Below are 27,847 nucleotides of genomic sequence, written 5' to 3' on the forward strand. Positions count from 1 at the left end.
TGACAGAGATATAATGTTAGACATTTACACAATAAGATTTCTGGCTCCTGATCGCTGGCTGGTTATCGAAGGTCACAACAGGATGCTTGACAGAAGCATTTGTATGCATTTGTGGTTTCATGAACTTCTATTAGCCTGAGAGATTCTGTGGTTCGAGGTAGAACCCTTTTGGGTTGCATTTAGGACCCTTTCTACAGAGGGTTCTACGTGAAACCCAAAATGGTTCTACCTGGAACCAAAAAGGGTGGTCCTATGGGGCCAGCAGAAGAACACTTTTGGAACCCTTTTTTCTAAGAGTGTGGAAAACGTTAGTTTGGGGAACCTGAACAGGGTCTGTCTTAGTGCATAATACATGTGGAAAAGGCGTTCCACTCCAGGGATGCTGGTGAATCCCTCCAAGAACCGTTCAACCCAGAGCAAGTGCTTTGTCTGTGACTTCTTATGTTGTCTTCACAGGGACGTGGAAAGTCTGAATGTTTTCATTCCAATCTATACTGCCAAATACTTTAGCTTTCTCACTCCTGGCGCTATGTAAGCATTTAACTTGGCCTGGGAAACACAGAAACACAATAATGTATGGAGTCTGCACTTCAACAGTGTTCAACAGTCATGATTGCATCCATTACTTGGAGATTACTCAACAGTGGGACAATGACATGCGATATGGAATATAACATTACAGGACAGGGCAGGCCCAACCAATGGCATGCAAGGATCTTTGAGGAAATCGGTGAGTGTATGTAATGAACGGAGAGAAACAAAAACAACAATTCTTTTGTTAGGCACATTATAGATTTACAGCCAACTCTTGCTGTGAGTCACAAGAAACAACATGAATTAGAAACCATTAGAAACCACAAGCCTGCTCGACACTGTTACCACACATGGTCTATGCCAATCGCTATAATGACTAAGTCTGTGAGAACAGCTCTGATGACGTTAGTTTAGGGTATCTGTTATATATATTTTATCAAGGAAAACAGAAGATAGTTGGCATATTGGCACAATGCAGGTTGTAAATATGGTGGCTTGTTCTGAATGGATCAGTCAGTACAAAATGATGGCAGTAAATAGTGTCACTGTTTACACAACACAATTGAAAGCAGGTTCCATGCTCTCTTATCACTAGGGGTTGTTGGTGAGTCACCCATTGCATGTGTGACTTTTGTGAGTTTTACTATGTGAGACATATACAATATATGTAAAGGTGGTACTGGCTTCGTCTTCTCTTTTTTTTTACCCAGACAGTCATTAAAAAGGCCTACTTTGATATCCAACGCTTGTGTGGCACCTGCCCAAAACAAATTAAGTTACTTGACCTTTTCAAATCCTGCTGAACATGGCACTTCCTGTACTTACCGGTGGCCCTGGCGGACCCTGAAACCCGACTGGTCCTCCATCACCCCGGACGCCCTTAGTTCCGAAGGGGCCTGTGTGTCCGGGCTCACCCCTGGCCCACGCTTTCCCCGACCACCGTGGGGACCCTGTGCACCCACGTCTCCAAACTAAAGCACAGACAGAACATCAACAGAAATGTTCTGTAATACACCCACAACATACTGATAGGTTGTTAAATGCCCAGGACTAAACTACAATTCCTCTAACTTGGTCCCCATTTGGTAGAGCACACAGACATAACCCACTGGGCACAAACTGGTTGAATCAACGTGGACGTGGAATCTACATTGAAAATACATTGGATTTGAAAAAAGTCATCCATGGACGTTTTACAGTTGAAACCCACAGGATTATCATCATGGTAACCAGAGGGGTCCCTGGTGATCTTCTTGGCCTTCCTGCGACACCTGGTGTTGTAGGTGTCCTGGAAGGCAGACAGTGTGCAACCAATGGTACAGTACGTTCTGCTGAGCATACCACCCTCTGTAGCACCTTGCGGTCCGCAGCGGTGGAGTTGCTGTACCAGGCTGTGAGGGACCTCAGGGACAGGACCAATTTCTTCTGAATCCTGAGGTTGATATGTCACTCTCGTGCCTTCTTCACCACGGTTTCCATGTGAGCGTGCACAGCCTAGTTCCCCCTGAAATCCACAATCAGCTCCTTTGCTTTTCTGACTTTGAGGGAGAGGTTGTTTACCTGGCACCACACCGTCAGAGTGCCTACCTCCTCCCTGTAGGCCGTCTCATCATTGTTGGTAATCAGGCCTACTACTGTCGTGTCATCAGCAAACATAATGACGGAGTTGGAACAATGTGAGGCCACGCAGTCTTTGGACACTGTGCTAACAAACTCCCAAACGAACTTCAACGCCATACAACACACCTTCAGTGGCCTCCAACTGCTTTTAAATTCTAGTAAAACTAAGTGCCAGCTCTTCAACCCATTGCTGCCCCGCATCCTCCCGCCCGACTAGCATCACTACTCTGGACGGTTCTGACTTAGAATATGTGGACAAGTACAAATACCTAGGTGTCTGGTTAGACTGTAAACTCTCCTTCCAGACTCACATTAAACATCTCCAAACCAAAATTAAATCTAGAATCGCCTTCCTATTTCGCAACAAAGCCTCCTTCACTCATGCTGCCAAACATAACCTCGTAAAACTGACTATCCTACAGATCCTTGACTTCAGCGATGTCATTTACAAAATAGCCTCCAATAGTCTGCTCAGCAAACTGGATGTAGTCTATCACAGTGCCATCCGTTTTGTCACCAAATCCCCATATACTACCCACCACTGCGATCTGTATGCTCTCGTTGGCTGGCGGCGATCACTACATATTCGTCACCAAACCCACTGGCTCCTGGTCATCTGTAAGTCTTTGCTAGGTATAGCCTTTATCTCAGCTTACTGGTCACCATGGCAACACCCACCCATAGCACGCGCTCCAGCAGGTATATTTCACTGGTCATTCACAAAGCCAACACTTCCTTTGGCGGCCTCTCCTTCCAGTTCTCTGCTGCCAATGACTGGAACGAATTGCAAAAATCACTAAAGCTGGAGTCGTATATATCCCTCTCTAACTTTATTCATCAGCTGTCAGAGCATCTTACAGACCACTGTACCTGTACACAGCCAATCTGTAAATAGCACACCCAACTACCTCATCCCCATATTATTGCTTACCCTCTTGCTCTTTTGCACCCCAGTATATCTACTTGTACATCATCATCTGCACATCTATCACTCCAGTGTTAATGCTAAATTGTAATTATTTTGCCTCTATTGCCTATTTATTGCCTTACCTCCCTACTCTTCTACATTTGCACACACTGTACATACATTTTTTAATTGTTTTTTTATTTTGTGTTATTGACTGTACGTTTGTTTATGTGTAACTCTGGGTTGTTGTTTTTGTCACACAGCTTTGCTTTATCTTGGCCAGGTCGCAGTTGTAAATGAGAACATTTTCTCAACTGGCTACCTGGTTAAATAAAGGTGAAATAAAAATAATAATAAATACAGAGGGTACAGGATAGGACTGAGGACGCACCTTTGTGGGACCCCCGTGTTGAGAGTAGGTGTGGAGGAGGTAATATTGCCTACCTTCAACACCGGAGCCGGCCCGTCAGGATGTCCAGGACCCAGTTGCATAGGGTGAAGTTCAGTCCCAGGGCCATGAGCTTTTTGGTGAGCTTAGAGGGTACGATGGTATTGAAGGCTGAGCTGTAGTCGATGAACAGCATCCTAACATATGCATTCCTTTTGTCCAGGTGGGTGAGTGCAGTTTCCAGTTCAATGGCGATTTTGTCATCCGTGGATTTGTCAGTGTGGTAGGTGAATTGGAGAGGGTCGAGTCTGTCGTGGAGGGAGGAGGTGATGTGGTCTTTGACTAGCCAATCGAAGCACTTAATGATGACAGTGCGAGTGCTACGGGTCAGTATTCATTCAGTTCAGTTACTTTCCCTTTCATGGGCACGGGGGTGATAGCGGACATCTTGAAGCAGGTGGGGATAGTGGCCTGAGTGGCCTGAGCCTGAGAAAAAGGGCACATGACAGTACGCCTGGAGTTTGCAAAAAGGCACGTGAAGGACTCTGACAGCATAAGAGTCGGACTGGGCGGCAGGTAGCCTAAGACTGGGCGACAGGTAGCCTAAGACTGGGCGGCAGGTAGCCTAGGGGCAGCAGGTAGCTAGGGGTTAGAGTGTTGGGCCAGTAGCCGAAAGCGTTATTGTTTTCGCTCCAAAAACTCAACGGGTTTGCTAACGTTACTAGCTAATTGTAGTAGCAGCAGCCAACTAATAATTGGATCATTTGGACAATAACATGTAATCGAACCCACAAATGCTGATGCTCCAGATACTCAACTCGTCTAAAGGCCAGTTTTATTGCTTCTTTCATCAGAACAACAGTTTTCAGCTGTGCTAACATAATTGCAAAAGGGTTTTCTAATGATCAGTTAGCCTTTTAAAATGATAAACTTGGATTAGCTAACATAACGTGCCATTGGAACACAGGAGTGATGGTTGCTGATAATGGGCCTCTGTATGCAAGTTATAGATATTCCAATCAAAATCTGCCGTTTCCAGCTACAATAGTCATTTACAACATTAACAATGTCAACACTGTATTTCTGATAAATTTGATGTTATTTTAATGGACAAAAAATGTGATTTTCTTTCAAAAACAAGAACATTTCTAAGAGACCCCAAACTTTTGAACGGAAGTGTATATATATATTTTTTTAAATCCCAGCTCCTGTCCCCGCAAGAGGCTTTTGCCTTTTGGTTGGCTGTCATTGTAAATAATAATTTGTTCTTAACTGACTTGACTAGTTAAAGAAAGGTTCAATTTAAAAAATGAATAAAAATATTTAATAAATATCCTCTCAATGTAACGGGTGTCATTGCCGGATGAGGAATAATCGGACCAAAGCGCAGCGTGGTAAGTGTTCAAGCTTTTTATTTAAACTGAACACTATAACAAAATAACAAAGAGAATAAACGAAACCGAAACAGTCCTGTCAGGTGCAGAAAACACTAAACAGAAAATAACTACCCACAAAGCATAGGTGGGGAAAAGCTACCTAAGTATGGTTCCCAATCAGAGACAACGATAGTCAGCTGTCCCTGATTGAGAACCATACCCCACCAAAACAAAGAAATACAAAAAATAGATAAAGGAACATAGAATGCCCACCCAAATCTTACCCTGACCAAACTAAAATATAGACATAAAAAGCTCTCTAAGGTCAGGGCGTGACACTCAAGCTCTGTCAGGTTGTATGGGGAGCGTTGCTGCAGTTATTTTCAGGTCTCTCCAGAGATGTTTGATCGCGTTCAAGTCCGGGCTCTGGCTGGGACACTCAAGGACATTCAAAGACTTGTCCTGAAGCCACTCCTGCATTGTCTTGGCTGTGTGCTTAGGGATGTCGTCCTGTTGGAAGGTGAACCTTTGCCCCAGTCTGAGGTCCTGAGCACTCAGGGTTTTCATCAAGGATCTCTCTGTACTTTGCTCCTTTCTTTTTACCCTCTATCCCAACTCGTCTCCCAGTCACTGCCGCTGAAAAACATCCCCACAGCATGCTGCCACCAACATGCTTCACCGTAGGGATAGTGCCAGGTTTCCTCCAGACGTGATGCTTGGCATTAAGGCCTAAGAGTTGAATCAGTTGAATCAGACCAAAGAATCTGGTTTCTCGTGGTCTGAGATTCTTTAGATGCCTTTGGGCAAACTCCAAGCAGGATGTCATGTGCCGTTTAATGAGGAGTTGCTTCCGTCTAGCCTCTCTACCATAAAGGCCTGATTGGTGTAGTGCTGCACAGATGTTTGTCCTTCTGGAAGGTTCTCCCATCTCCACAGATGAACTCTGGAGCACTGTCAGAGTGACCATCGGGTCTTGATCACCTCCCTGACCAAGGCCCTTCTCCCTCGATTGCTCAGTTTGGCCAGGCAGCCAGCTCTGGGAAGAGTCTTGGTGATTCCAAATGACTTCCATTTAAGAAATGATGGAATCCACTGTGTTCTTGGGGACCTTCAATGCCGCAGAACATTTTGGATACCCTTCCCCAGATCTGTGCCTCGACACAACCCTGTTTTGGAGCTGTAAGGACAATTCCTTCGATCTCATGGCTTGGTTTTTGCTCTGACATGTACTGTAAACCAGAAACATCTTAAAGATGATCAATGGAAACAAGATGCACCTGCGCTCAATTTCGAGTCTCATAGCAAAGGGTCCTGAATACTTATGTAAATGTAAGATTTTGAGCTCAGGTTTTTTTAAATTCATTTGCATGAATGAAAAAAACTGTTTTCGCTTTGTCATTATGTGATTGCTGAGGATTTGTAAAAATGTTTATCCATTTTAGAATAAATCTGTAACGTAACAAAATTTGGAAAAAGTCAAGGGGCCTGAATACCTTTCCGAAGGCACTCTGTGTATTTAATTTTCAATACATTTGCAAAATGTTCTGAAAACAAATGTTCACTTTGTCATCAGGGGGTATTGTGTGTATATAGGTGAGAGAAAAACAAACAAATTAATACATTTTGAATTTAGACTGTAACACAACAAAATGTGGAATAAGTCAAAAGCATGAATACTTTCTGAAGGCACTGTGTATATGGTTATGTAGAATACCCAGGACTTTAAAAAATGTAACCTTTATTTAAGTGGGCAAGTTAGTTAAGAACAAATTCTTATTTACAATGACGGCCTACACCGGCCAAACCTGGACGACGCTGGGCCAATTGTGCCCCACCCTATGGGACTCCCAATCACAGCCGGTTGTGATACAGCCTGGATTCGAACCAGGGTGTCTGTAGTGACTCCTCAAGCACTGAGATGCAGTGCCTTAGACTGGTGCACCACTCGGAAGACTTAACAACAATTCTTCATACAAATGTCTTCTGCAATGACTCTGTCGTCCCCATTTTCTTTCACTGTATGTGACTATGGCACTACAATGCAAGTAAAGTATATTTAACTTGCCTTTGGGGCCCTTTTCGCCCCTTTCTTCCTATGGAAAGTAAGTAAACCCAGAGTGTGTACAGATAAATAACATGGGCTTCATGAATACTGTTCAAGATGAAGTAGAAACAATTGAACACAATGACATTTTATATATGAAAAACAAAGCAATAGTATAAGTACCTTTGCACCGTTGGATCCCTTCAATGCCTGTATCTCCCTGTAAGATACAATTGAAACAAAACAGATGATTAAAATGCCATTGTACATACTACTTATTTTCACAGACTGTCTGTCTGAACATGTGAAACATGACTGAAACACAACACAGCATGTCCTTGCAACCTTCTTTGACTCTAATTCATCTGATCTATAGGACAGTGTTTCTCGCACATTCATTAATCTCTACGAGTCTTTGATGGCACACAAATCTTTGCCATCTTCTTTTTTTCATCCAGGATCAGGATGTGTGTGTGTGTGTGCGTGCGTGTGTGCGTGCCTGCGTGCGTGTGTGTGTGTACTCAGGATGTGTGTGTGTGCGCGTGTGTGTGTGTAGACAACGTGTCCCCAGAGTCCTTCGCCTCTGTCCTGATGGATGGCAAATGTCAAATAAACATGTACTTCAGGGCTACTGCAAAAACGACTTTGTTTTGTAGGGGACATAATGTTCCAACAACTTGTCTCCCTTTAGACTCTGTATCAGACTGATGTCTTCATAACAATTACAGGTATACAAATAATGACAAGTAAAGGAGATGCAAAGTGCCAAATGCCTAATTCACAGCAATTCTATTTAGTGTTCCTGGGAGAGTGTTCAATAACATTTTAATGGAGCATTACTAATGTTGTGTGTAAAACAAAAATCCATAACAAGATTCAGAAATAGGAGTTACTAAACAAATATATTAAGGCTTGTACAGATACTGATTTACATGTCTTAATGCATTTAGCCCTTTGATGGCTTTTAAAGCCAGCACCAAAGGCTCTTAAAATAGGTAATATTCTGATTTGAGAGCTGACACTGGAAAGAGAAGCCCATGGTTTTACTCACACACACTTTGTAGTCTGAAGCCACTATGAGCCACATAATGACGCAGCCAACATGGAGTGTGCTATGCACTGCAGTGCAGTGGGATCAGACAGGACCAAACTTCAAAAACATGTTGAAAGTCCTATACGTGATCTACACATCCAGGGTTTTATATATACAGCTCTCAGTCTGCATGACTACGTTGTTTTTTGCCGTACATTTTTTTAACATGTTTTGAAATGCATGAACAGCTGCAGAGAGTCAAATATTTGATCTAACTACTTCCGGGGTTCTAAGGAATCTGCATTGTTCTCACTCTACATCAGAGAATGTGGTTTCACGCCGTGAGAGAATTGACATGTTTCATAATGCCTAAACAGACACATTGATTGTATAATGCACATATGATTGAGAGGATTGTAAGAAACCCATCTAGTAAACACCTGTAACAGACCCTGTCCAGACCACATGGTGCAAAGCAAGCTTTGAGTTTGTTATCAGCAGGCACATAAACAGGTAGAACAGGCCCTAAACAGGCCCCCAGGGGAGATTAGTACCTACGTTACCTCAGGTTCAGATGGGGATAGAATAGGATTTTCTGTGAAACAAGAGCCATGGCTCTGCCGTAAAAGCCAGTTTGTCACCACTAGTGAACATGCCTTAAGAGCAGAGCAGCCATTTGACAATTGAGGAGAAGAGGAGAGCCAGTCAGGCAGCGAGAACTAAGTGAATCATCCACTAGTTTTTTGTTGTTCCACCCTGGACATGGGGATTGATGTGGGGTGGTTGCCAGGTTAATGGGGGGTAGTGAGCTACAGAAGGTCTGTTTGTGGTGACAAATGTAAAGACAGGACAGGTAATACGTTTTGTCTGTGCACATCTCTGGATATTGATATAGAGTAGGTCTAGTGTTTCGTCTAGTGTTGTAACTTAGTCGTGAAATGTTGGTACTGTACTGAATACAGTAGCATGATCAAATCAGTTCATTGCAAAGCTGTGCTTTTATGTAACATTCTGAAGAACGTCATCTAAACTCACTTACACTTACAGTACAGTATATAGGTATTGGTCACCAGTTTTATCTTAGCGTTGAGAACACATAGATATGTGGTGATAATGTTATGTGATCTGGGTGTAGACTAATGAATGTCTTGACACTTGACTTGATAATTTGGGTGCTATCACACTTCATTATAGAACTCCCTACATGTTGCTCTTCTAGCCGTACAGTAGGTGAATAACGTTGATTACTTTGGGACCTGGCCGTCCAGCTGCTCCCACATGCCCCTGTTGGAGAAATGACATGTTTTAGTGGTTTGGAGAGATTAACTTGTATTTCAAATAGTTTACAAAGAGTCACCCGGAACACTCACGACAGGTCCCGGGGGTCCAATAAATCTGTGTCTTCCTGGCTTTGCTGCTGATCCCTTATAACCTCTGGGGCCCTGGAGAGAGAAGCATTTCTTAAATTTAGCAGAGGGATCACTTACTTTTCACAGTAAAAAATGATCCTGTACAGTAGGATGGCAAATGACTGGACACAGACATCTGTTGAGAAGGATACGTTTAAGAGTGCTGCTCCTCAATGCTCCTCCTTGAATGCAATGGGTTCTTAATTAAAGTGAGACGTGTGAAGATGTGTATTTGAATTTATTATGGATCCCCATTAGATGCTGCCAATGGGGACCAGCAAAATGAAGGCAGTTACATAATTTTAAAAACATTTCAATACATTCACAACATATTTCACAACACATTAAGTGTTTGCCCTCAGGCCACTACTCTACTACCACATATCTACAACACAAAATCCATATGTACGTGTGTGTATAGTGCATATGTTATCCTGTGTGTATGCATGTGTTTGTGCCTGTGTTTGTGTCTCGTCACAGTCCCTACTGTTGCATAAGGTGTATTTTTATCAGTTTATTTCATCTGATTCTACTGCTTGCATCAGTTACCTGATGTGGAATAGAGTTGCATGTAGTCATGGCTCTCTGTAGAGCCTTGTGCCATTAGTTCAAACAGACAGCTCTGTGCATTCAATACATCTCACAAATACAAGTAGTGATGAAGTCAGTCTCTCCTCCACTTTGAGCCAGAATAAATTGACATGCATATTATTAATGTTAGCTCTCTGTGTACATCCAAGCGCCAGCCATGCTGCCCTGTTCTGAGCCAATTTAAATTTTCCGAAGTCCCTTTTTGTGGCACCTGACCACATAACTGAACAGTAGTCCAGGTGTAACAAAACTAGGGCCTGTAGTACCTGCCTTATTGATAGTGCTGTTAAGAAGGCAGAGCAGTGCTTTATTATGGACATACTTCTCCCCATCTTCACTACTGTTGTTTTGATCATGACAGTTTACAATCCAGGGTTACACCAAGCAGTTTAGTCACCTCAACTTGCTCAATTTCCACATTTTTCATTACAATATTTAGTTTAGGTTTTTGAGGCATTGTCCCAAATACCATGCTTTTAGTTTTTTAAATATTTAGGACAAACTTATTCCTTGCCACCCATTCTGAAATGGCAGCTCTTTGTTAAGTGTTCCAGTCATTTCAGTTGCTGTAGTAGCTGACGTGTATAGTGTTGAGTGATCCGCATACAATAACATACGGGCTTTACTCAAAGCCAGTGGCATGTCATTAGTAAAGATTGAAAAAAAGTAAGGAGCCTAGAGAGCTGCCCTGGGGAATTCCTGATTCTACCTGGATTATGTTGGAGAGGCTTCCATTAACAGGTTTCCTGAGTGGCGCAGTGCATTTCAGTGCTAGAGGTATCACTACAGACCCAGGTTCAATTCCAGACTGTATCACAACCGGCTGTGATTGGGAGTCCCATAGGGTGGTGCACAATTGGCCCAGTGTCCGCTGGGTTAGGGTTTGGCTGGGGTAGGCTGTATTTTTAAATAATAATTTGTTGATAACTGACTTGCCTAGTTAAATAAAATAAATAAAGATCACCCTCTGTGTTCTGTTAGACAGGTAACTCTTTATCCACAATATAGCAGGAGGTATAAAGGCATAACACATACGTTTTTCCACCAGCAGACTGTGATTGATAACATCAAAAGCCAAACCCCACAATCTGTTTATCATCAATTTCTCTCCAATAATCACTAATTTATGTAAGTGCTGTGCTTTTTGAATGTCCTTCCCTATAAGCGTGCTGAAAGTCAATTTGTTTACTCTAAAATAGCATTCTATCTGGTCAAACATTGTTTTTTCCAAAAGTTTACTAAGGGTTGGTAACAGGCTGATTGGTCAGCTATTTGAGCCAGTAAAGGGGGCTTAGATAGTGGCTTTACTTTTGCTTCCCTCCAGTTCTGAGGGCACACACCTTCTAGTAGGCTTGAATTGAAGATATGGAAAATAAGAGTGGCAATATCGTCTGCTATTATCCTCAGTAATTTTCCATCCAAGTTGTCAGACCCCGGTAGTTTGTCTTTGTTGATAGACAACAATAATTTTTTCACCTCTTCCACTTTACGGAATTCAAAATTACAATGCTTGTCTTTCATAATTTGGTCAGATATACTTGGATGTGCAGTGTCAGCGTTTGTTGGTGGCATGTCATGCCTAAGTTTGCTGATCTTGTAGTTGGCAATATCAGTGGGTTTTGTGATGAATGAGCCATCTGATTCAATGAATGATGGAGCTGAGTTTGCCTTTTTAGCCAGAATTTCATTTAAGGTGCTCCAAAGCATTTTACTGTCATTCTTTATATAATTTATCTTTGTTTCATAGTATAGTTTCTTCTTATTTTTATTCAGTTTAGTCACATGATTTCTCAATTTGCAGTAGGTATGCCAATCGGTTGTGCTACCAGACTTATTTGCCATCCCTTTTGCCAATCCCTCTCAACCATACAATTTTTTAATTCCTCCTCAATCCACGGGGATTTAACCATTTTTACCGTCATTTTCTTAATGGGTGCTTATTAGTAACTGGAATAAGCAATTCCATAAATGTGTCAGGTGAAGCATTTGGTTGCTCCTCAATACACACCACAGCCCAGGAAATATTCTTTAAATCATCAACATAAGAATCACTACAAAACTTCTTGTATGACCTCTTATACAGTATTTTAGGCCCAGCCTTTGGAACTTTGGTGTGACAGATGTGAAAGACGACTGTACTTACAGTTTGGTCTTGAGGCCCCATCTCCCCTGCCGGCCCCAGCATTCCTTCCCCCCCCCCCTATTTAGGGTAAAACAACACACCTTAATTAACATATACGAATCTAATAAATAAAATGTTTTTGTTTTATTGGCTAATTCTGTTACCATTATTCCAAATTGTCAGTTTCTACCCTCCGGGCCCTGTGGTCCTTGATAAGCCTTGAGAACGGATAGATAATAGAACAGACAATAGATATGGTGCACATTCCCCGGCTCATCATGTCTCATGAGGGGTATTCAACATGTTGCTGATGTCCTAAAAATACATGGTACGTATTTCTGTAAAGCATTCCTGTAAACAGCATCATGGATGATGAAAGACTGTCAACCTACCTCTACTCCTATGTCACCATCTCTCCCAGGCAAACCAGGGTCTCCAATAATGCCCTGCAGAGATATGTTGTTATTGGTGTTACTAAAGGTTTTCCAAAGTTTGCTCATCTCTGAGATTAAACGTACATTTTTGTCCAATGGTGCCATATCTTCCTTCTGCTCCTTGGGCACCCTGGTGTTGACAAACAAGTTGAATAATGAGATATGTGCAATCACAGCAGCAAGATGTGTGACCTGTTGCCACAAGAAAAGGGAAACCAGTGAAGAACAAACACCATTGTAAATACAACCCATATTTATGCTTATTTATTTTCCCTTGTGTACCCTTAACCATTTGTACATCGTTACAACACTGTATATATGTAATATGACATTTGTAATGTCTTTATTGTTTTGAAACTTCTGTATGCTAAATGTTTACTGTTAATTTTTATTGTTTATTTCACTTTTGCATATTATCTACCTCACTTGCTTTGGCAATGTTAACACATGTTTCCCATGCCAATAAAGCCCCTTGAATTGAATTGAATATATGTCATTTTATTTGATATAGCAATATGTCCATTTCTAGTTCTACTGCATATGCTTGTAAATATATACTATTGTTGTTGGTGAATAATGTAAAGCGAAGGAACTGTTTGCATGTTTAGAAATGAGAGACGTGATGATGTGACATACGTACAGGTTTGCCCTTTTCCCCAGTAGCTCCGGTCTCTCCAGGATCACCTACAACACCCTGTCAAGACATAGAACGTCAACGTCAAGACAAACCACATGTGGGATGAAAAACAGTTTTTTTTTACCAATGTAAAACCTCTGTGGCTTTATTTATTCTGTTTATTTATTCTGTTTCACTGAAATGGGACAAATTTTACTTTCAATTCAAATCAAATGTTATTTGTCACATGTGCCGAACTCCAACGGGAGTAGACTTAACCAACCTTACAAGCCCTTCCCAGTTAAGGGAAAATAAAAAGTAACATAAGTGGAATGAAATACCCAATAATAAAGCTATATACAGGGAGGACCAGCACCAGATCATTGTGCAGGGGTACAAGGTATTGGAGATATGTACGGTGCATTCTGGAAAGTATTCAGACCCTTACCATTTTCCACATTTTGTTAAGTTACAGACAAAATCTAAAATGTAGTAAATAATGTCCTCATCAAAATACACACAATACACCATAATGACAAAGCAAAAACAGGTTTGTCAAAATGTTGCATGTTTATAAAAAATAAAAACATAAATGCCTTATTTACATAACTATTCAGATCCTTTGCTATGATACTCAAAATTGAGCTCTGGTGAATCCTGTTTCCATTGATCATCCTTGAAATGTTTCTACAACTTGATTGGAGTCTACCTGTGGTAAATTAAATTGATTGGAAAGGCACACATCTCTATATATAAGATCCCACAGCTGATCCCACAAGCCATGAGGTCGATGGAATTGTCCGTAGAGCTCTGAGTGTCGAGGCACAGATCTGAGGAAGGGTACCAAAAAATGTCTGCAGCATTAAAGATCCAAGAAAACAGTGGCCTCCATCAGTCTTAAATTGAAGAAGTTTGGAACCACCAAGACACTTCTTAGAGCTGGCTGCCTGCCCAAACTGAGCAATCGGGGGAGAAGAGCCTTGGTCAGGGAGTCGACCAAGAACCCAATGATCACTCTGATAGAGCTCCAGAGTTCCTCTGTGGAGTTGGGAGAACCTTCCAGAAGGACAACCATCTCTGCAGCACTCCATCAATCAGACCTTTATGGTAGAGTGGCCAGCCAGAAGCCACTCCTCAGTAAAAGGCACACGACAGCCCACTTGGAGTTTGCCAAAAAGACACGTAAAGGACTCTCAGACCATGAGAAACAAGATTCTCTGGTCTGATGAAACCAAGATTGAACTCTTTGGCCTGAATGCTAAGTATAACGTCTGGAGGAAACCTGGCACCATCCTACGGTGAAGCATGATGGTGGCAGCATCATGCTGTGGGGATGTTTTTCAGCGGCAGGGACTGGGAGACTAGTCAGGATCGAGGGAAAAATTAACGGAGCAAAGTACAGAGAGATCCTTGATGAAAACATGCTCCAAAGCGCTCAGGACCTCAGACTGAAGCAAAGGTTCACCTTCCAACAGGACAACAACCCTAAGCACACAGCCAAGACAATGCAGGTGTGGCTTCGGGGTCAAGTTTCTGAATGTCCTTGAGTGGCCTAGCCAGAGCCCGGACTTGAACCCAATCGAACATCTCTGGAGAGACCTGAAAAGAACTGTGCCGGGATGCTCCCCATCCAACCTGACAGAGCTTGAGAGGATTGGCAGGGAAGAATGGGAGAAACTCCCCAAATACAGGTGTGCCAAGCTTGTAGCGTCATACCCAAGAAGACTTGAGCCTGTAATCACTGCCAAAGGTGCTTCAACAAAGTACTGAGTAAAGGGTCTGAATACTTGTGTAAATGTGAATAATAAATTTGCAAAAATGTCTAAAAACCTGTGTTTGCATTGTCATTAAGGGATATTGTATGTAGATTGATGAGAAAGAAAAAACGATTTCATACATTTGACAATAAGGCTGTAACGCAACAAAATGTAGAAAAAGTCAAGGGGTCTAAATACTTCTGAATATACTGTATGTACATACTGTACATTAACACAATTTGTTCCTGTTTGTTGTGACTGGAGATGTTTTAATGTCACTAAGGACTTCTTCATCTACAGTGGAATTTGATGGACAGTATGGAGATACTGTAAACATCCTCACTGCCTTGTTAGCTGACCTACAGATAGTCCTCCCACTAGGAAATCACTAGGGCTAAAAGTGCTACCATTACTAACTCAATTTGTTAAGTCAAGACTATTCCCAAACCTGGCCAGAGGTACTAATGTTGTTTGTGCTGATTTTTTGTTTGTTGCCTGCTCTACAGACAAATATATCGGTGAATTGTAAAGGCCCCTACTTTTGTGTAGAAAAATATTTTTAATCATTATTATTATTAAAAAAATAAAGTATTGTTATCTGATTTTTCAGGGGGTGCTGCAGCACCCCTACTTCCCGCGGCTATGATTATCATAACATGTGGGGTTGACTGTGTGGTCCCTCAACATACCTGTGCTCCAACCGGTCCTTCAACACCGGAGGGCCCTTCTGCTCTCTTCAAACAAGAATACAAGCATACAATGTTATTGAAAATTAAATAATTCATAGGAGAGAACATGGGGAAATAAGACTGTCTGGTGGATTAAATGATATTCACTTTCACTCCTGTATATCCTGGAATTCCTTCATATCCAAGTGGACCTGGATCTCCCTTCAAGAAGACAGACAAGTTAGTCAATGATGATAAAACCAATGACAATACTGCAATACTGTATGTATCTCCCATCTTTAGAAAAACGTACAGTTCCTCCTTGTTCTCCGGTCTCACCCAGCTCTCCAGGAGACCCCTGAGTTCCCTGTAATCATCAAAACACCCATATGAGACCCTCTTAATATTCTATTACATAGTACAAGCACGACACTCAGGAAAACAACACTCATTAAAAGTAGCAACTTTGTTACTTTTCAAAATGACTACATACGCTCGGAGCCATAATTATTATACACTGTATATATGACTCTGCAATCTGCATATGCTGAGTTGGCAGAACAAATGGAAGCCTAGAGGATTTGAAGAGACCACATGCTTCATGACGAACCACAACACAATCTACCTTGAAGCCCCCGGCACCTTGTAATCCCTTCAGACCTTTGGGACCTCTGTCGCCCTGAAACACAGCAGCTCGTTAGCAGTAATCTGTACTGTGACACCACTGACCAGCTAAAGAGATTATGGAAATGTGTTTGATGCTGGATTTACATCAAGGCCATGAAGTCCTCTCATCCCCTTGTTTCCTTTGATTCCTTCAATGCCCTGAGGGAGACAGGTTGTTGTTATACACATTTGTTTAAACATTGAAACAAAGGTGTTGACCTCTTACCTTAGCGCCTGGCTCCCCAACATGGCCATAGTCACCTGTCTGTCCCATACCTCCCTGCAGCAGAAAAAAAACGTTTACAATTAGTTACAAAGCAGACTAGGGGAAGAAAGGCAGTGTTAGCTGTATAGCAAGCAGGTGGAAAACCAGATTATGCTAGACACACCACATGACCAAAAGTATGTGGACACCTGCTTGTCGAACATCTCATTCCAATTTTATATATAGGCATTAATATGGAGTTGGTCTACCCTTTGTTGCTATAACAGCCTCCACTATATGTTGTAACATGGCTGTGGGGACTTGTTTCCATTCAGCCACAAGAGCATTTGTGAGGTTGGGCACTGATGTTGAGAGATTAGGCCTGGCTCACAGTGGGCATTCCAATTCATCCCAAAGCTGTTTGATGGGGTTGAGGTCACGGCTCTGTGCAGGCCAGTCAAGTTCTTCCTCACCGATCTTGACAAACCATTTCTGTATGGACCTCACGTTGTGCATGGGGGACTTGTCATGCTGAAACAGGAAAGTACCTTCCCCAAACTGTTGCCACAAAGTTGGAAGCACAGAATAATTTTGAACGGGATTGTATGCTATAGCTTTAAGATTTCCCTACACTGGAACTAAGGGGCCTAGCCCGAACCATGAAAAACAGCCACAGACCATTATTCCTCTTCCACCAAACTTTATAGTTGGCACTATTCATTGAGGCAGGTGGCATTCTCCTGGCATCCGCAAAATCCAGATTGATGAAGCGTGATTCATCACTCCAGAGAACGAGTTACCACTGTTCCAGAGTCCAATGGCGGTGCACTTTACACCACTCTAGCCGACGTTTGGCATTGCGCATGGTAATCTTCTGCTTATGTGCGGCTGCTCGACCATGGAAACCCATTTCATGAAGCTCCCAACGAACAGTTCTTGTGCTGACTTTGCTGCCAGAGGCAGTTTGGAATTCGGTAGTGAGTGTTTCAACTGGGGACAGACAATTTTTCAGCACTCGGCGGTCCCAATATGTGAGCTTGTGTGGCCTACAGTACTACTTCGCTGCTGAGCCGTTGTTGCTCTTAGACGTTTCAACTTCACAATAACGGCACTTACAGATGTCTGGGGCAGCACTAGCAGAAATTTTACGAACTGACTTATTGGAAAGGTGCCATTCAATGACAGTGCCACATTGAAATTCACAGAGCTCTTCAGTAAGGCCATTCTACTCCCAATGTTTGTCTATGGAGATTGCATGGCTGTATGCTCGATGTTATACACCTGTCAGCAACGAGTGTGGCGGAAATTGCTCATCCACTAATTTGAAGGGGTGTCCACATACTTTTGTATATATAGTGTATGTACAGTTGAAGTCGAAGGTTTACATACACTTAGGTTGGAGTCATTAAAACTCGTTTTTCAACCACTCCACAAATGTCTTGTTAAAAAACTATAGTTTTGTCAAGTCGGTTAGGACGTCTATTTTGTGCATGACACAAGTAATTTTTCAACAATTGTTTACAGATAGAGTGAATTATACAAATCACAATTCCAGTGGGTTAGACGTTTTCATACACTAAGTTGACTGTGCCTTTAAACAGCTCGGAAAATTCAAGAAAATGATGTCATGGCTTTAGAAGCTTCTGATTGGCTAATTGACATCATTTGAGTCAATTGGAGGTGTACCTGTGGATGTATTTCAAGGCTTACCTTCAAATTCAGTGCCTCTTTGCTTGACATCATGGGACAATCAAAAGAAATCAGCCAAGACCTCAGAAAAATAATTGTAGACCTCCACAAGTCTGGTTCATCCTTGGGAGCAATTTCCAAACGTCTTAAAGTACCACATTCATCTGTACAAACAATAGTACGCAAGTATAAACACCATGAGACCATGCAGCCGTCATACTGCTCAGTAAGGAGACACCTTCTGTCTCCTAGAGATGTACGTAGTTTGATGCAAAAAGTGCAAATCAATGCCAGAACAACAGCAAAGGACCTTGTGAAGATGCTGGAGGAAACAGGTACAAAAGTATCTATATCCACAGTAAAACGAGTCCGATATCGACATAACTTGAAAGGCCGCTCAGCAAGGAAGAAGCCACTGCTCCAAAACCTCCATAAAAAAGCCAGACACCGGTTTGCAACTGCACATGGGGACAAAGATAGTGGTTTTTGGAGAAATGTCCTCTGGTCTGATGAAACAAAAATAGAACTGTTTGGCCATTATGACCATTGTTATGTTTGGAGGGAAAAGGGGGAGGCTTGCAAGTAGAAGAACACCATCCCAACCGTGAAGCACAGGGTGGCAGCATCATGTTGTGGGGGTGCTTTGCTGCAGGAGGGACTGGTGCACTTCACAAAATACAGTGCCTTGCGAAAGTATTCGGCCCCCTTGAACTTTGCGACCTTTTGCCACATTTCAGGCTTCAAACATAAAGATATAAAACTGTATTTTTTTGTGAAGAATCAACAACAAGTTGGACACAATCATGAAGTGGAACGACATTCATTGGATATTTCAAACTTTTTTAACAAATCAAAAACTGAAAAATTGGGCGTGCAGAATTATTCAGCCCCCTTAACTTAATACTTTGTAGCGCCACCTTTTGCTGCGATTACATCTGTAAGTCGCTTGGGGTATGTCTCTATGTTTTGCACATCGAGAGACTGAAATTTTTTCCCATTCCTCCTTGCAAAACAGCTCGAGCTCAGTGAGGTTGGATGGAGAGTATTTGTGAACAGCAGTTTTCAGTTCTTTCCACAGATTCTCGATTGGATTCAGGTCTGGACTTTGACTTGGCCATTCTAACACCTGGATATGTTTATGTTTTGAACCATTCCGTTGTAGATTTTGCTTTATGTTTTGGATCATTGTCATGTTGGAAGACAAATCTCCGTCCCAGTCTCAGGTCTTTTGCAGACTCCATCAGGTTTTCTTCCAGAATGGTCCTGTATTTGGCTCCATCCATCTTCCCATCAATTTTAACCATCTTCCCTGTCCCTGCTGAAGAAAAGCAGGCCCAACCCATGATGCTGCCACCACCATGTTTGACAGTGGGTATGTTGTGTTCAGGGTGATGATCTGTGTTGCTTTTACGCCAAACATAACGTTTTGCATTGTTGCCAAAAAGTTCAATTTTGGTTTCATCTGACCAGAGCACCTTCTTCCACATGTTTGGTGTGTCTCCCAGGTGGCTTGTGGCAAATTTTAAATGACACTTTCTATGGATATCTTTAAGAAATGGCTTTCTTCTTGCCACTTCCATAAAGGCCAGATTTGTGCAATATACGACTGATTGTTGTCCTATGGACAGAGTCTCCCACCTCAGCTGTAGATCTCTGCAGTTCATCCAGAGTGATCATGGGCCTCTTGGCTGCATCTCTGATCAGTCTTCTCCTTGTATGAGCTGAAAGTTTAGAGGGACGGCCAGGTCTTGGTAGATTTGCAGTGGTCTGATACTCCTTCCATTTCAATATTATTGCTTGCACAGTGCTTCTTGGGATATTTAAAGCTTGGGAAATCTTTTTGTATCCAAATCCGGCTTTAAACTTCTTCACAACAGTATCTCGGACCTGCCTGGTGTGTTCCTTGTTCTTCATGATGCTCTCTGCACTTTTAACGGACCTCTGAGACTATCACATTGCAGGTGCATTTATACAGAGACTTGATTACACACAGGTGGATTGTATTTATCATCATTAGTCATTTAGGTCAACATTGGAACATTCAGAGATCCTCACTGAACTTCTGGAGAGAGTTTGCTGCACTGAAAGTAAAGGGGCTGAATAATTTTGCACGCCCAATTTTTCAGTTTTTGATTTGTTAAAAAAGTTTGAAATACCCAATAAATGTTGTTCCACTTCATGATTGTGTCCCACTTGTTGTTGATTCTTCACAAAATAATACAGTTTTATATCTTTATGTTTGAAGCCTGAAATGTGGCAAAAGGTCGCAAAGTTCAAGGGGGCCGAATACTTTCGCAAGGCACTGTAGATGGCATCATGAGGGAGGAAAATTATGTGGATATATGGAAGCAACATCTCAAGACATCAGTCAGGAAGTTAAAGCTTGGTCGCAAATGGCTCTTCCAAATGGACAAAGTCCCAAAATGGCTGAAGGACAACAAAGTCAAGGTATTGGAGTGGCCATCACAAATCCCTGACCTCAATCCTATAGAAAATTTGTGGGCAGAACTGAAAAAGTGTGTGCAAGCAAGGAGGCCTACAAACCTGACTCAGTTACACCAGCTCTGTCTGGAGGAATGGGCCAAAATTCACCCAACCTGTTGTGGGAAGCTTGTGGAAGTCTACCCGAAACATTTGACAATTTAGGCTACCAGAAAAAGTTAAACAATTTAAAAGCAATGCTACCAAATACTAATTGAGTGTATGTAATCTTCTGACTCACTGGGAATGTGATGAAAGAAATAAAAGCATAAATAAATAATTATCTCTACTATTATTCTGACATTTCACATTCTTAAAATAAAGTGGTGATCCTAACTGACCTAAAACAGGGGATTTTTACTGGGATTAAATGTCAGGAATTGTGAAAAACTGAGTTTAAATGTATTTGGCTAAGGTGCATGTAAACTTCCGACTTCAACTGTAATTCTAGTGGAATGTGCACTTGCGTCAATCAGAACACACAAGCTCACCTCGGGGACCTTCCTATTTTTCTGTTTTGCACAGTGTTCATGCAGAACCCAGCTTAGGCATGCAAAATCATATGACTGAATTTACAGTAATTAGATGTGAAATAACAAATTATGTCATGACTGAACTACTGTAGAGCAGTGTATCACAGCCGTCCATGGTGACTGTTATACAGTACTCTTGGCCAGTGGAATGTGGCTCTGACTGATTGTATAAGACAGACCAGACATTGGCGGAACACATAGGAGTTTCCCAACCTGACAAGTGTGTGGGCATGACACTAAGTTATATGCATTTCATTGTGGCCTTTGAATGGAATATACAATATCAATCCAAACACTTGAAGTTATCATAATAACCATAACATTTCCTTGGAGGAGTTAGATGTTTACAGAAGGATGAAATCTGAACATGGGCTATTAGGGGTTTCTAGTAGTACATGATGACTATAATGATGTGTTAAATATTTCCTTTAGACCGAAGATCTAAGTAGTGCGAGACATGCTGACCCCTGAAACATGGAGTTAGTGTTAACAAAGTGTAGACCACAATTTATGACCCGAGGAAAGATGTGTCATAGCGAAGGGAAAGTTGAACAACTTATTCTGTAAGTGTTTCCACACAGATGCTCATATCATCACTCATATAAGACACTGTTTTGGCCTTTGAATTGGGGTTATTCTACTTGGTCAACCAACACCTTTGATCAAGACCAACAGTCCTCTATTCCATGACACCAGTTTACTAACCATCTCACTTCAGACCACGCCATGCACAGTCAGCTACTAAGAGGCTGACCTTGGAGACGCTAAATGCTTTATCCAGAAGCCTGACCATGAACTTTACAACTTTACTAATGGAAGGACCACCCACCCACCGGGGTGGTCAGTTCATATATTGCAGCCAGGGAATGCCCTCCTTAGACGTCAGCGGGGGTGGCTGTAAACATGGTCGTGCTCTGTGACTTACATATTGGCAGGGGGTGAGGGTTCCACTGAGTCACAGAAGACAGATGTTGGCCCCCAACTGAGCTTCAGAAACAGTATGTCCCCCTCATCCCCCTGTCTTTGAGTGAGTACCCAGGATAGTCGTGTCTGTGTGTCTCTGTCTGTGTGTCTCTCTCTCTGTGTGTGTGTGTGTGTGTGTGTGTGTGTGTGTGTGTGTGTGTGTGTGTGTGTGTGTGTGTGTGTGTGTGTGTGTGTGTGTGTGTGTGTGTGTGTGTGTGTGTGTGTGTGTGTGTGTGTGTGTGTGTGTGTGTGTGTGTGTGATGTGCGGAATATATGGGCCATTTTCGCCCAGAGTCTCTCCAGACTAAAGGGCATGTTAAATGCCAAGCCAACAACTCGTCCTCTGTCTTTGAAGACCCACTGCCAGCCTTGCACACTATTGGGCACATGTTCTCGGTTCTCTGGGTTGTGTTTAAAAGACATTATGCATTTTAAGTCCAGCATACCACTGAGTACTGGAGCTACATCAAAGAGGTAAATTAGTCATAACTCAGTCTCAATGGAAATAATCATGTCTACTGCCTGAAGCCTACAAGCAGGGTTATGTTTGCATAGTCAAACATGTAATTGAATCCTGATGCAATGAGTATGCCATGTCCTTTCATTAAACTGCTTAATAAACATTTTGTCCGCTGCTCTGCGCTGGATGGCTTTCTATTGTACTTTAAGAGGTGTTCTGTTCTCAACTCTCTCCAGTCCTCTGACAATGACAAAGCATTCCTCCTGAGTGCTAAGTAAATGAAGGGCAGTAGTACGATGTTGATGACTACGATGAAAACAATTATGAAACAATGATTAATACGTATAAAACATAGCAACCTACCATAGCAAGTAAAACGACATTCATTATTAGGCATTTGCAATAATTTTATGCAACTGTCTTCTTTCGCTGTGTGTGGAATTCAACACATTCAGATTCAATATATTAAGTGTTCTGTTAAGCATCCCCTAATGTTAAAGTGAGACCAGACAGTCTACGATCCTTTGTCATGTTGAGCTAAACCATTTCCCTTCCAATGCAGATAAGCCTGCTATTGAAACATCATACCGTTTCTCAGTTATGCTTCCATTGCCCTTTTCCACAACTTCAGTGCTGTCGAGCAAGCAGTGGTTCTTCTATTTAATTCACTGTAGAAACCTCCTCAGTCAATATGGAGCCTACAGCCCAACATCTAATGTCTGCATACTGTAAAATCTACAAAGACCAACAGAGAGCATACATTCTGAGTGACAATTAACACTCATTATTCTAAGTTGTTGACCCTCGCCCATACAGCTCAACTCAACACCATAGTGAGAACTATAATGAGAAAATGTCCTTACCCAGTTGTCTAGTCTTTCTGGCTCTCCTGTGTTGCCTGGGAGACCTCTGTGACCCTGCAGATGGAGAAATACAGTGGCAGCAGTTACCATTAGCCTGGACCATGAGCAAGCCAAGTTGGTCTCATCCTGTATGTGCTGTAATCAACTCTTTTATCATTGCCAATGAACGAACACAGAGACTGGCCCGCCAGGCTAATGGCTCTCAGGTCATGATTCAAAGCAGTGGTGCTGTAATGAGCCTAGTAGTCACCTTTGGTCCTGGGGGCCCCTGGTTGCCAGGCTGTCCGGGCATACACGTACAGGTGGCCCTTCCTGCTGTCAGTCCAATTTCAGCATACCCTCCACACTAAATAGAATAGAACTTGATTAGTCCACCTGTAGGGACAGAACTAATTCTTATGATTGGTTCCCTACTCCCTAGAGACACCACACAAACACACAGCACACATTTGGGAGGAGCACGTAGTCACTTCTATGGGAGACAATGAGAGTACAGGCTAGATTAAAAGACTGAACTGTACATATCTCTCAGTGAGGAACATGAACCCGCTGACAGTCGCTTCCAACTCACCACACTGGAGAGCTCACAGCAGTCCTCTGAGTAGGCCTTCTCTGGATCACAGGACACATCCATCTGCTGGAGGTCTACCTACAATACCAGGGCACGGGATATTATGGTCTGTGTGCTTCCTTATGAACACTGAATTGACTGTGCTGCCTTCATCAATGTTTAATACATTTGCAAAATACTGTAGGCAACCCAGCTTGATTTGGTCTGAACAGCACAGAACTTACTGAGGCGGAGCGGTCTCCCACAGCCCTCTTTACAATGGAGGTGTAACCTTGGTGGATGATGGGTCTGGGATTGTCGATGGGCTCCACGCTCACCTCCTCGCAATCCACCAGCAACCTGACCTTATCTCCCTTGACCTGCAGCGCCAGCCACCGTTGAACAGCTTTTCCACCCGGTGGAATGTGCGCAGCATCTGGGTGCCACTGGGGCTGGTGTAGAAGAAGTCCAGAGATCGTGTGTCGCCCTGGAAACGGAGGCCCACCTGTTCACATCCATCAGTGTCGCTGACCTACCACAGTTTCCAGGACCTCTTGGCGGCGTCCTTCGTCACCTTAAATGTGGCAATTTTTTTTTTTTTTTCACCTTTATTTTACTAGGCAAGTCAGTTAAGAACAAATTCTTATTTTCAATGACGGCCTAGGAACAGTGGGTTAACTGCCTGTTCAGGGGCAGAACGACAGATTTTGTACCTTGTCAGCTTGGGGATTTGAACTTGCAACCTTTCGGTTACTAGTCCAATGCTCTAACCACTAGGCTACACTGCCGCCCCAATGATGGAGTAGTTGGAGGGCAGGCCGTCGGGGTACACATCACTGTTGCACGACAATCATGGTGTATTAGGAGACACTGAACATAGTTCAAAACATACTATTTTCATGTAGAACAAGCACTTGCATTTGTAGTGCAATTGTATTTAGAATAAAATGATCAAATACTTTTGAAACAACACAATCAGTGAGCTTAACATTTGAAAGCTTTTCCCGCTGCTTTTAAACCTCTGCTTTTGATTTCAAAACCACCCTAGTTGGAAACTCTGAAACTGAAACTGAATCTACCATTAATGTTTTCAATCACAGCAGGCCTGTTGCACAACCTAATTGTATATACCCTCTTCTCTCCCTCTGTGGCTTCCTGTCAGGGCAAATCACTCCTGTTGCCTTTTTGATGCTGTACTTTGACATTTTACATCATTCTTTGTTTCCATGATTTGTATTTAATTTATAGTAACACACTTCTGATTCTCAATATAAACATATCTTAGTTGTCAGGCATTGAACATTTTACATTTTTGTAAAAGAAAATCAGATTTAATATTGCAGATAGATTGTAGCTTCCATCAAGGTAATTGTCTGCATCACTTTCAATCCCCCATATATATTTTTTGCAAATATATATACATATACAGACATACACATACATACATTCATTGAGGACAGCTTTGCTGGCCACAACACAGAGGGAAAAGACCCAACAAATAGATGAACTACTGATGTTCAATGCCTCCCAGCAATGAGTAGACAAACAGCATACATCTGTGTAGCCTATCTATGCCAAGAAAGTGTCAATGAGGGTTTGAAGATGGCTGGGGAAAATCCTCCCCTATTCCAATTTAATGACAATGTCTTCACTTCCAAAGGAAACCATGGATGATAGGCTGACACACTATGACTACTCATAATGCATTTTGACCAACAACACACCATTATGCTAATCAACAAACAAGTCAATTACTAGATTCATCCATTGTGATGACTGAATGAAACTCCAGTGATGTTCCACCAACTGTCAATTGGTGAACATCAAGTTATGAAGCAAAGGCACATTTGTAGAGTTCCGTGCAGGAGATGAAATCAAATCTGTTGTTTGGAAGTGATAATAAAAACCGTGGATACCCCTTTGGCAAAGGAGCAGAGAATAAACGGAGCTCATACAATACACGTCGCTATTAATCTGTCCTTTTGGTGCATGGTCCTAGCTCATGTTAACTAGCTCACATGGGAGGAAAGTAGAAAACCTGAAGATGAACATAATTATTGAGTGAGGAGAGGTGGAATGACAAAGTTTGGGCGCTGGGTCTCGTTCAGGAGGATGCAACATACTGGAAATACTATAAATAAAGCTAATATGCTGACTTTTTCTACATGTCAGAGGCATGTCGATTCTATAACAACATGTTTCTGAAGTTAGAACAATGTTGTGCCCGACACTTACACTCTGGTTGATTACTTGTATCTGTACATTTGTACCTTTTTAATTCTGTAATTATTTGAACTATGTGTGTTAAGTTTGAATATCAGGGAAATTCTAGTCAGGACTACTTTGGAAATAAGTGTTTCCTGTGTTAACCTCTGAGAATCAACTGCACATCTTGACATGTATTTATTTGAAACCTCACAAATTCCAATCTATTCTAATCAATTTAGCCTGAAATGTGCATGCAGACAATACCTCATTGTTTTGTGCAGGTGCTTGGCAGGGTTCACACGGGAGGTCACTGAATCAGGTTCAGATTTGTCTACCTTCCTCACCCCTCTGGACTTAGATACACAGAACTCCTCTAGCATGACATAACCTCAGAGTAAAAACATGCAGCTCAGTTTTTCACCAATGTCATGTTCATAGTGTTGAAGGGTTTAAGGCAGTGAATGATGAGGATCTGGATGCATTTTTAGACATAAAACACGTCAATTGAAAAAGTCACATAGTAGATTGAACAGTGCAGTGGCAGTGGGCATGTGGAAGGACTGGACAGGTAAATCAATCAAAAAGTGATTTATCGCAAAATATGATCAATCAAACAATGATTATTGGTATTCATGTTACTGGTATTCAACAGCATCAAACTTTTTCAATCTAATGTTTTGTGAAATAGTTATTTGTTCAATCAGTGTTGATTTGCAGTAACTTTAACAAAGAACAGCACACTTGATTACACACTACAAAATGTCATTACACTTGGCACAACATTAATTCAGTTGACTCTCATTCCCACAATTGAAGGGTGTCATATTTCCTAATTCTATGGGTGTCATTTCATTCACAAAATGGGAAGTCGGGATATTTTTGACCTCACCGTGACGTCAGTTGGGGTTAGTAGTGAAACATTCTGTTAAGCCAAAATCCCATACTGACTGCAGGAACTACTCAAGAGGGGAAGGATGTGTAATCTTCTGAGAGGGTTATGGTTGTATGTACCAGTGCTGCCACTTGCTGGTCATACAGAAATAGAGGATCAAATTGCATTGCGTTGCCCGAATCACTGTTCGTAAATTTCCACGCCAACCAACTTTGCTAATATTGGAAAGAAAGAAAACAGACAGTCTTGAGAAAAGCTGAAAATCAATCAAGCAGTATTATTATACCCTCAATAAACGGGGCGGCAGTGTAGCCTAGTGGTTAGAGCGTTGGAGCGTTGGACTAGCAACCGGAAGGTTGTGAGTTCAAACCCCCGAGCTGTCGTTCTGCCCCTGAACAGGCAGTTAACCCACTGTTCCCAGGCTGTCATTGAAGATAAGAATTTGTTCTTAACTGACTTGCCTGGTTAAATAAAGGTTAAAAAAAACAGCCAAAGGGAATAAAAAGTCATTTCATGGTACTTACTTGGTAATTCCTGGCTTTTGGTCAATCCAAAGAAAGCTGAAGTACTGGGAAAACCAGCATTTCTTTTAGGGCTGGCATTTTCTAAATGTGATGTGCCAGGGATTATAAACACCTGCAAAAGTAAAAATAAGAGAAGCTCTAAGATCAAGGAAATCTCACTTAAATGTTAGCCATTTCCCCCGATTATCTATAGTGAGGAACAGTGCACTGTTTTACTAAATTGGTAGGATTAGGTCTATTGTAATCAAATGCAAATAAAAAATACTCAACAATAAAATAACATTACCCTACTCCATTAATAATAGAAATAACAG

The 27,847-nt window shown here is 42.0% G+C and overlaps 1 pseudogene; it reads right to left on the reverse strand.

Annotated features, from left to right (window-relative positions):
- Positions 1-122: 122 nt before the first annotated feature.
- LOC135511382 (collagen alpha-1(XXI) chain-like) lies at positions 123-27,611 on the reverse strand (annotated as a pseudogene).
- Positions 27,612-27,847: the final 236 nt, after the last annotated feature.

The sequence above is a fragment of the Oncorhynchus masou genome, chromosome 24, assembly GCF_036934945.1.
Source record: "Oncorhynchus masou masou isolate Uvic2021 chromosome 24, UVic_Omas_1.1, whole genome shotgun sequence".
In the NCBI taxonomy this organism is placed as follows: domain Eukaryota; kingdom Metazoa; phylum Chordata; class Actinopteri; order Salmoniformes; family Salmonidae; genus Oncorhynchus; species Oncorhynchus masou.